The sequence below is a fragment of the Octodon degus genome, unplaced genomic scaffold, assembly GCF_000260255.1.
Source record: "Octodon degus isolate 3935 unplaced genomic scaffold, OctDeg1.0 scaffold00054, whole genome shotgun sequence".
In the NCBI taxonomy this organism is placed as follows: domain Eukaryota; kingdom Metazoa; phylum Chordata; class Mammalia; order Rodentia; family Octodontidae; genus Octodon; species Octodon degus.
In genome coordinates this window covers 2,178,244-2,188,758 of record NW_004524630.1, presented here as the reverse complement: position 1 = coordinate 2,188,758, position 10,515 = coordinate 2,178,244, and positions in this window count along the sequence as shown.

Genomic DNA, 10,515 nt, shown 5'->3' with positions numbered 1-10,515 from the left:
CGAAGCTTTAGAGAGCAAAGCGGAAGCAGAGACGTCTTCTGTGCTTCCTTTCCTCCTTCCCTTCCTTCTCTCCTTTTGCCTGTTTTTCTAATACAGGGAAGAGGCTTTGGAGAAGTTAGCGTTCGGAGGTCGGGAGGACTCAGAGAGGAGGGGGGCTGGCAGTCAGCGCTGTCCGCGCCAGGGACCACCGCAGGCTCCCGCGAGCTCACAGCGAAGCTCACAGTGGACGTGGTGGCTTCCTGCAGCCGCGCTTTCCCAGTTGGCTGGGACCGGCTGTGCGGCCCCTCTGACTGGGGCAGTCCTGGGCTTGCACGGCCGACCCGTCACCCTCTCAGAGCCAGGCCTGAAGCGGAGGGTGTGCGCCTAACAAGCGGGTGAGATTCTGAGCTTGGGCGCTAACTGCAAGGAAGAGGGTAGCTCTTTGAAGCCTGCCTCTCATGGTGCTGCACTATCTCTGCTTTTTTTCATGGCTTTCAATAACAAACTAAGGTTTATCTTTGCATTAGGAATTTTATAAATTACAATTTTTCTTTCTTAAGTGGAGATTCAGGGGGTCTCCTTAAAACAGCATGCTTATTAGAAGAAAGGGTAGGCCAGCTCAGTTTCTCATAAGCTGAGGCAGAAAGAAAACTGGCGGTCAGCATGTCCTTAGATCCCCCGTGGAAATGGAGTTACAGCCCGAGCAGACGTTTCCAAATAATGGTCTTTTCCTTCGCTGGAGAAAAGCTATTGCTATCACGGCTGCCGTTACGGTCGTTGCCCGCGCTCCCAGAGATATGTTCAGATCTGCAGGTTGGTGTCCAGCAGAATTTCGCGCTAGAAAGAGTGATTTCCCATTGTGATTTGGCTTCCGTCCAGCCACTCGGACTGAGCTGGGCTTCGAGCCTGACTCTGGCTCAGGCCCTGATGAATTTCCAGTTGAGTGAAGCGGGGAAGCCACAGAGCCGCAGTCTGAGGAGGGGGCAGCCACACTCGCTCTCACCGCGCCATTGTGGCTTCCTGCTGCACGAAGATCGGGGTTAGGGCTAGGATGTGTGTGTAGACTTGCCTTTTGGGAAGGTTCAAAGCCAGGGACTGTCACCCTATCCTCAGCTAATTGTGCCAGGTGTCCAAGACGATTGTTGATCCTTCCCTGAAGAAGGAGAGCTAGAAGGGAATAACCACATACCTTTCCTCTTCTTTTCGAGACAGGGTCTCACTATGCAGTGGAGCTGGCCTTGAACTCACGCTATAGCTCGGGGTGGCCTTGAACTGGCAGGTCCTCCTGCCTCGTCCTCCAAGTGCTGGAGTCCAGGCGTGCACACCTGGCCCGCCCCTGGCCCGTACTCCACTGTTAGAACGTGTTCTCACTAGAGACACTGTTGCTAGTTCTGCTCCAGAATGGCGTCTGCATGTCCAGGGACGCTGCACGTCACCGCTGCCCAGCCGAGGCCGAGGGCCGACGTGCTGCGGGAGCTGTGCATCGGTTGCAGCGAGGGCTTCCGAGACTCCTGTCCAAGGAGAGGCCACCCTGAGTAGAAGAGTCAAAGATGGAAAGAAAAGTTGGAGCTTAAGAATTCAGGCAACGAACATCGAACCCTTTGTATGTAACTAAATTCCATACACTTAGAATACAATCACAAAACAAGTTACACCTGAAATTTTGTGTTTAATTATGTAATTTAATTTAGCAGATTAAAAATATCGCTATTCATTTTTATTCACCTGGCAAACATTAACCTTCCCATGATATTTTTTTCACGATCCCTTTTTATTGTTGCAGAGAAATAATTAAGGCTATTATAATTAACTTTTCCATGACTCAACCCCGGTACTGTGAGCACCTGCTGGTGTACGAGACACAGAATAACACAGTGTCATTCAAATGCTGCCAAATTAAAGTAATTTTATAATTAATGGTAAATTTCCTCAGAAGGAAATTTCTGGAGCTGTCGTAGGCAAAGTGAAGTACAATTCAGAATTTGCTAAATTTTGCTCATAGCTTTATTTAAAAGCAGTTCATGACTCAAGAAGGCTAATTCATTTGGGTGTTGATTGGCATGTAGGTTTTAAAAATGCCTATATAATATTTAAAGTAACAGTATCCGCTCAAAACATGAGGCTCTGGGAAAGTCAAGTGCAGCTTTTATCTCTTCATCCCAACACAGATGAAGACGTGCAGTGGGAATAAAAATCTCCAAGCTGGGTGAGGGTCTTGGAGGCCCTCCTTCCTCTTCCTCTGCTGAAGTGGATTTCTTCTTACCCAATTCCGGTAGTTCTGCTGGACAAAGTGAACATCTGTTGATATACTCAGCTCTGGAACAAGCTAAGTGTGTTTCCCTTTTGTGTTCAAAGGGTGGTCACATTTTCCCATTTTATTCTCCTCAGAGACAAGACACAGAAGTCTGGCTTCCTCTGCAGCCCCGCCTTCCCAGCAGGCCAAGGATGGAAAGCGCTCACCAGCTGTAGCTGGCCCGGCCCTTGGATGTGTGCGCATCAGCCCTTTGCGTGGTGGACACTGCGTCTTCAGATTCAGCAACTGTGGATTGAAAATATTTTAGAAAAAAATGTCTGCATTGAACATATGCAGAGTTTTCCCTGTCATTATTTTCTTAAAAATGGTATGACAACGGTGTACATACATTTATGTTGGATGAGGTATTAAAATAATGTAGACATGAGTGTATATTATGGGGGCTTCTGACCATTCTCAGACTATCAGTGGGGACCCTGGAATGACCCCCCGTGTGTACTGAGCCATAACTCTGGTGTCTTCTGAAGAAGTTCCTGGCCCCTTGGCTGCCGGGGAGACCCCAGTGACTAGAGTCACGAGGCAGCAGGAACTCTGAGTGCAGTTTCAGCTTTGGTATTCAGGGGTCGGGAGACCTTAAGTACCTGCTGCTTTTGTCTTTGCTTCCTTTTCTTATCCTTAGAAACCACAGTGAGGTTCGCTTTCATGAGCCCAGCTCAAACTTGGAGGTTGGCATTTTATGGTTTTAAAAAATGGTGCAGGTCAAAACAGAATTTATATAAGCTAGTATACCAGGCGAATAAATCTCACAGGTGTATAATTTATAGCACTTTGTGGTAGAGGTAAAATATTTATGAGATAACCTGAAGGCAAAGAACCATACATGTGGAATAAAGTGCTTCAGAAAGAAATGAGCTTGCTGTTGTAGGGGGTATTGATGGCCAGAGGCAAGGAATCCTTTACCCAGCTGCCAAATGCCGGAGGACAGGCTAACATATCAGGCTGCTGGAATGGGCTGGTGGGAGGGTCCCTGAAAACTTGGGGTCTGTGGCACAATCTTTAAAAATCGTACAATGTTGTATAAGCTATGGCTGGGAAAGATGAAGATGAAAAAGAAACCTGCTGTTAAGAGAGCTCATTACTTGAAATTGTAATAAAAGAATTTACCCTTTTGGGAGAAAAATATTTTAACTGTTGTGTTCTCACATCTTTTAGTTTTTATTATTTAGCATTCCTTTTGTTATAGGCAGCTAAGTTAAAGTGTTCTAGGCAGTCAGATAGGGCCGGGCCCTCCAAGGAGCCTGTGCACTGGACCAGATTCTTGCACCTATGGGAGAGCCAGGCCCCTCCAGCAGGGGGCCTGAAGTGGAGGGCTTCAGGATGAAGAGGTAATAGAAAGGTACCCACATACTTCCTATGGATGAGTACTTGGGATGGCTGCCCTAAACAGATGGAGATCACCTTGAGAAAGCCAGAAAGAGCTACCAGCTAACGCCCCACAGGAGAAGCTCTGCTCTGTGTTCATGCCTGCATGCTACATGCCTGGCTTCCCCATTTGATCCAGATTTAACATTTTTACTTGATAATTATTCTCTTAAGTCTATGGGTTGACCATAGTCTTGTCCCACCTCATGCCTACATTGCAATGTCCCATGTTTTCTACCTCGAACCACCCAACATCATGTATTTGCTTTATAAAAATCCTTAGAAAAGACAGGTTCCTTGGCAACTCACTAGGGATCTCTTCTGTTCCTCTCTTCAATGGAAGCTTTCTTTCCTTCAGTAAACAAGTTCTGCTCTTAACCTCCATTGTTCTTAAAATTCATTCAAATTTTAGACAGCACAAATTCATGGTGGACAGCTAGCAGATTGGGAGTTTCCTCCCCTGTATCGATTTCAGCGGGTAAGTCACACCTAAGTGCCTCCCTTTTTATGTTTCATATGCCTTCTCCATGCTTTTCTTTCTTTGCTTGGAAACTTTTGGACACTTACAACATTTTGAGATAACTGGGAAATTATGCATGTCTTCTTAAAGGCTAAGGCAGATTGATCGCTGCATTGACAGTCTGAATGTGTAACCTTAGTTCTCTTTGGACCATTTACAAAGGGTTGGTTAAATTTGTTGTAGAAGTTAGTTTCTTTCTGTACTTCAGGTAAAGATATTATATTTTGGAAATATAAAGAACAAAATGAAGTTCTATAAGAGATGATACATTTCCAACTCAGAGTTCTGGAAAAGAGCATCATGCAATAGCCATAAGTGGCACTTGGGCTCTTGACCTTTCAGCAGTGTTTTCTACAAAGTTTATGCTCTGCAGTTAGATGAAGCTATGTTTGCACATCGCATTTATGCTAGAAAATGTGTAAGGGTTTGTTATCGGTCCATAGCAGATGAGAACCACTTCTGCTGTAGGAAACAGGGGACGAAGAAGAGAACCCTGAGGCACGTTTCCAGCGCGTGCTAAGGACTTGCAGGCCTGCAGACGAGCCACCACTAGTCAGAGTCCTGCTCTATGCCAGGCACTGTGCCAGTGTGACTTGGCTTTGGAATAATTCCAAATACAGTTTTCTGTAGGTCTGCTGTGAAATCTGTTCACACTATTCTCCTCCTTTAGCATTATAGATAAAAAGAATAAAATACATTTGCATGGCAATGAATTGTGTGCTTTCTGAAATCACATTATGATTCCCTCCTTAATTTGCCCATGCAAAACAGCTAGGCATTCAACATGTGCTACACAATTAGGGCCTTATGATAACAATTATCATACTCATTCTATAAAAATATTTTGTGTAAGAAAAAGTTGACGTTTTTTGCCACTCCAAAAACCACCGTGGTGATTATTGGGTGAAAACGCTGGAAGCTGTCGTCTGAGTCAACGTAATAAAAAGACAAGGGAAACCTAGATGTATTTCTGCTCTGATGCCTCCCAAGGGCAGGGTCAGGCTGCCTAGGTCGCTTCTCCAGGGTCTGCCCGTGACAGAGAACCCGCTCAGAGGTGCACTGCCTCAGCAGAGCTGTCCGGTGGCACGCACACCTTCACCACGGCTCCACTGTCAGCAGTGGAGTGGGAAGGCTGAGCAGGCCAAACCCGTCTCCAAAGGCTACTTCCTCGTGACCTCAGCAACCTCGCATCCCTTTCGCTCTCCCTTTCCCCATAGCTTTAAGATGACATCACAGGAAGAGTGGGTCGAGGAGTCCCTCGCTCCCTGCAGCATGGCGCGAGCTGCCCGGAGGGCAGCTATCGGCCACTTTAGAAGCACAAAGAGCAGAGTCCCGCTAGTCTGTTGGAAACGCCCAGTCACACTGCGAGGTGGCCTTAGCTCGGCTCAAGCAGTCTGCTGAGTGGCTCAGCAACAGATGCCGAGCACAGCTGAAAACGTCATCGTCACCCAAAGCAGACAAAACCGCAGAGCAAGGCCGCAGCCCCCTGCCGTGCTGAACACCGCGCAAGTGGACCGCTAAATAGACGGGTCCTGCTTCCAGGGATTTCAGCTCACTTTTCAGCAAAAGCCAACAAAATAATGAGTTGAGAAATAAGTGATGTTTGCGTGTTAGGGCAGCAGTAGAGAGATGCGGGGAGCTAAGCCTGAGCAGGCGCCATCTAAGCTGTCACTCAGGATCAGGGCTCCGTAAGCCCACAGCCAGCAGCAGGAGGAGCTTGCGACATATAGAAGAGGAACTTTGAAAACGGGGTTCACTTGTGCCTTGTTAGGGTGCTGCTGCCTCCCCAGGGCGTGAGAACAGGCTGAAGTACAAGAGCCGGGCCACAGATGCAGTGACAATCACAGTCATCGGTACTGATTCTGTCACACTTAGGGTGCTCTGAGCACAGCGAGGCACTCCGAAACTATCTGCGGGATGTAGGAAAGCCTTGTGAGAACCAGAGCCCACAAGGTGAGCATTTTAAGGGCTGTGGGATGAGATTACCCCGGAGGGAGTAGGTGCTTGGAGGCAGCGAAGTGATCTGAGCCTGACGGGGCGCGGACAGGCCTGGGCATGAACGAAATCAAGCACACGACACAGTTATCTGAAAATCAGGTGCTGGGCAGCTGTGGAGAGAGGCGCAGGATGAGGAAGCATTCAAAGTGTGATTTGGGAGGGGCTTCTCCAGGTGGAGAGAAAGCTAGGAGGCAAGATAGCGTGCAGGACAAGGTACCAGAGAGTAGCGCCACACAACTGGGGCATACAGCAGGTACTGGAGGGGCCAGAGGATCAGAGAGGCAGCTGAGACTGAGGCGCAGAAGGCCCCAGCTCCAGGTGCGCGGGGCACCACTCCACCCCCGTCGGGACAGGATGCAGCGTGGGACAAGAGGCCAGCGTGTTCCGGTAGGTTAGGTGTGTGCTGTTACAACAGCCGCATGATCTACACTTTTCTCAGAATGATGGGCGTATTGTAACGTTACCAGATAGAGGAAGGATCAGAAGGAGGATCAAACCATGACACGAAAACTCTGTAAAGTGTGTCCGCTTTCTTACTTAGGGACTATGAAATATCCTTTTCTACCCAAACATTTCTATTAACTTCTAAGCAGGTACTTAGTACCCTAACCCTTAACCCGAAAATCCTAGGCCTTGACATTAAAGGAAACTGTCGCTTATATACGGTAATAGCATTTTACCCATTTTAAATCCTTTTAGGGACAAAGCAGTTGTAAATTATTAAAAACGAGGTTTAGGAGCTGAATATGTAGCTGTGTGGAGGAGCACAAGCTTAGCGTGCACAAGACCTGCAGGTTAATTTCCAGCACCTGATAAAAACTCTTTCAGTGTAGGGTTTATACTGAGATGCATTTTTGTAAAATACACATTGAAAAACAGTTAGGCTCCTCAAACTCTGCCAAGAAAAGCACCTCACAGGGCCTAACAGGGCACATTTATCTCTTCTATGCTGCAGGGCAAATTTGTTCAGCAGGGAATTTTGTCCCAGCATTTGAATGGCTTTGTAATTAGAAAACGCTTCTTGCTGGAATGATAACGATGGAAACACGATGGCTTGGATGGTGCAGATTTCCTCCGCACGGGCAGAGAGTCTGGGGAGCAGGGCAGGTGGGAAAAGGCAGTGGGAAAGTGACGACGCCAACAGGGTAAGCAGCAGCGGAAGTTTCGCCTTGGCAGAAACGCCCGCTTATCTTCAGGAGAGGAAGGAGAGAAGTGGGAAACGGAGTTGCTGCAGCCAGCGCCTGAGAGGTAAAGGGCGTGAAGGGCACGCAGTGGTCCTGCGCATCCTCCTTTGGGAGAGGGGCCTGCCTTCGCAGTAAGCACAGGAAAAGCTCCTCTCTGGGATGGATGGTTACTCCAATACGCAAGACCTAAACGCAACGGGTTTGCATAGACTTTTGGCTGGGAATCTGGACTCGGATTATTTCCACCTTCCTTTGTCCCAGCTTCCCGCTCAGCTTATAGTGCCCTCTCTCACTCTGTTCGTGGAATGTGCCTTCTCCATGTCCTCTGTTGTGGCTTTGCTCTTCTTTTTCTCCACCCTGGCTTAGCGCAGAGCACAGTACACCGGGCGTCTTCACCCGGTGGAGGAGTTGGGAAGTGGACAGAGCCCGATCCGGCGCAGACACGCTTACCGCTGCTCATCTTGGTCATGCAGGCTGCCCGCATCCTTGTGGTGGCCTGCGGAGGTGAACGACAGAAGCTTGCTCCTTCCTTCTCCCAGTGCTGGAAACAGGAAGTCACGGTCAGACCCTCAGTGGGGTTGGGCTCTGCTGAGGGCCATGGTCTCAGCCTCTTTTCTTATTGCTGAGACAAAATGCTCAACACCCAAAGTTGAAGGAGGAAAGGTTGATTGTAATTCAGTTTGTAAAGGTTCCAGTTCGTGGCCGGCTAGTCCTAAGGCAGGGTGGCAGGGCAGGGGCCGTCACAGAGGAGAAGCAGCTCATGGCGGGCTGAAGGCAGAAAGCGACAGGTAGTGAGGAAGCAGCCACCACCTCAGGGCGGTGCCCACACCCGGGTGCGCCTTCCCCATGTCCGTGCCCAGAACCACACCGAAACCAAGCAGCAGACAATGTAGCAACCACATAGCCTGGACTCTGGCATCACACACGAGACCCAGCCACCTCTGAAAACCCACCATGATGTCTGAGGCTTTGGGGGACACAGCCATGACAGCTGTCCTCCTCACCTGGAGAGTACTGTCAGCTTAGTATGGCTGTATGTGGGGAAAGGGAAGCCCACACTCCAGCTCTGTCACACTCCCATGTCCCAGGGACATCCCAACAGGGCTTAAGGTTCAACCTGTGGTTTGGGGGCTACAGTAATTCAGCCTGCGGCAGTACCTAATTGTCTAGACACTCCAGATGCCTCAACATCTCTCAGGTTTCACCTGTTCTTGCCCTGTAGATTGTGTGTTATGTAGTTTTGCTTTGACTGGATACTCCTTTTTGTTTTGCTTTTTCCTGGATCTGTAGCTAATCACTGCAGCTCTGCTGGACTTCGCTGGAGATTTCTGGCGCTAACTTTCCCATAGGGCCTAGGACCTTTGTGGAGGTATTTGAAGTTGCAGCATATTTAGCTATGAAAAAGATAAACTTGAGGTCTTTATAGGTGAGTGGGTGGAACTAGAGACCACACTGGTAAGTGAAGCAAATCAGACTCGATGTGTGAACATTGTATCCTCATTAGTGGAAGAGCCTGAAAGAACAAACAAAACCTGAAAGACAGAATAAATACTGTGAACGGGAAAGAATCTGTTCCATGGGAAGGGACAACTGGGATGAGGGAAAGGACAAGAGAAGGCAGGGAAAGTGTTTATGCGTATATGCAGGATGCTTGGATGGCTGCAGTGCTGATTTCTGCTAGTCTATTAAAAAGAGCAGTTAAAGCCTATTTTTTTCTTCTTTTCAATTTCTTATAACTTTTTCTTTTTCTTTGTTTTAAACCAATGTTTCATGGTTATATCTGGTAATCTAAACAACTAATCTGAAGCTGACATTATGTGGGGCAACAACCGTTGTCTAGCTCTTATTCTTCAGTTTAGTGGCTTCCCGTATCATTTCTACTGTTTGTTCTCTGTCTCTTTCTCTCTTACATTTTGTACTCTCTTAAAAAATTATACAAGGGCAGCATTTCACTTTTCTCATCTAAAAAGTGACAATTTCCTAAATGTTCTCTAGGGTTGTGGAACTTCTGGGTCCAGCAGCTTTTAGTGACGGCAGAGGTTGTCGCTGTGACAGTTTCTCTGGAGGTGTTGGATGACCTCCGTGCAGTGGCGTGGAGATGGACAGCCAGGCCTCCTTCTTCCTAGAGCAGCGGCTGTGGCTTTGTGTTGCAGCTATTGGTGCCCTTAGGCAGCAGTCAGGATGTGCCAGAGGTGCTCCTTGGGGTTTGCTTTACCTACAGGCTGTTTGCTTTTTCTCCTTCTGCTTCGCCAGTCATTGTTATTGTCATTGTTACTCCAGGAGAGGGGGCAGGGCCGTATCACCTACCGGTGGAGGTGTGGTACTGGAAAATGGCCCTTGAGGGCAGCTTCTGGGGGAGAAGGGGGGCTGCCACTGGCTCTCAGTGCTGCGCCCACCTGCTGCAGACCCGCACTTCTGAGGTAGGCCGGCATGGGGTGCGGTGGAGTTCACCCTCTCATAATCTTCTGCCAGACGCATCCTGCAGTCATGCAGAGTAGACAAGTGACAATTAGGCAGAGGACAAGGACCACTGCTAACCCTGAGCTGTTTTGATCTTGATGGTCTGGAAAGTGTGTTGGAGTTCCTACATAGCCAGGGGCAGAGGCTCCACCTCAGCTCTCAGAACTACTATGTGAGTATTTGGGGGCCTGTCCTTAGAGACAGTGGTGACCCTATTATCCCAGGTTGTGGGCCCCACCGGGCCCCAGCCTTGTTCTGTCGCTGTGACAGAAGAAGGTCACATCAGCTGCTGTGAAGGACAACAGGACTGACAGAGGAGCCCGAGCCTGGTGCCTGGATGTGCAGTACAGGAGCAGCCAGGAGCAGGACCTGGGGAGGAGGCCAGAGGGGCCCCAAGACAGCCTCATGCCTGCTTGCCCGAGGTCACGTGCCCTGCAGCAGCCAGCTACCATTAGGCAGGAGAAGCCAGTGCTCAAAAACCAGCTATGAGGAGGAGGGGACAGCTGGGAACCTGAATCCAGGACAGTGAGCCCGCAGACTGAGGGCCCTGGCCCCTCCTTACTTTCTACAGTGCTGACTGGAAGGGGGACAGGAAGAACTGACCAGGTGCAGAAAATAAAGGCAGCAGAAGCTCTCTGTTCACCTGCATGGAAGGGAGTAGAGCTGCAACCCAGCCGCGGGAGCGGCGGGAGCTGAGG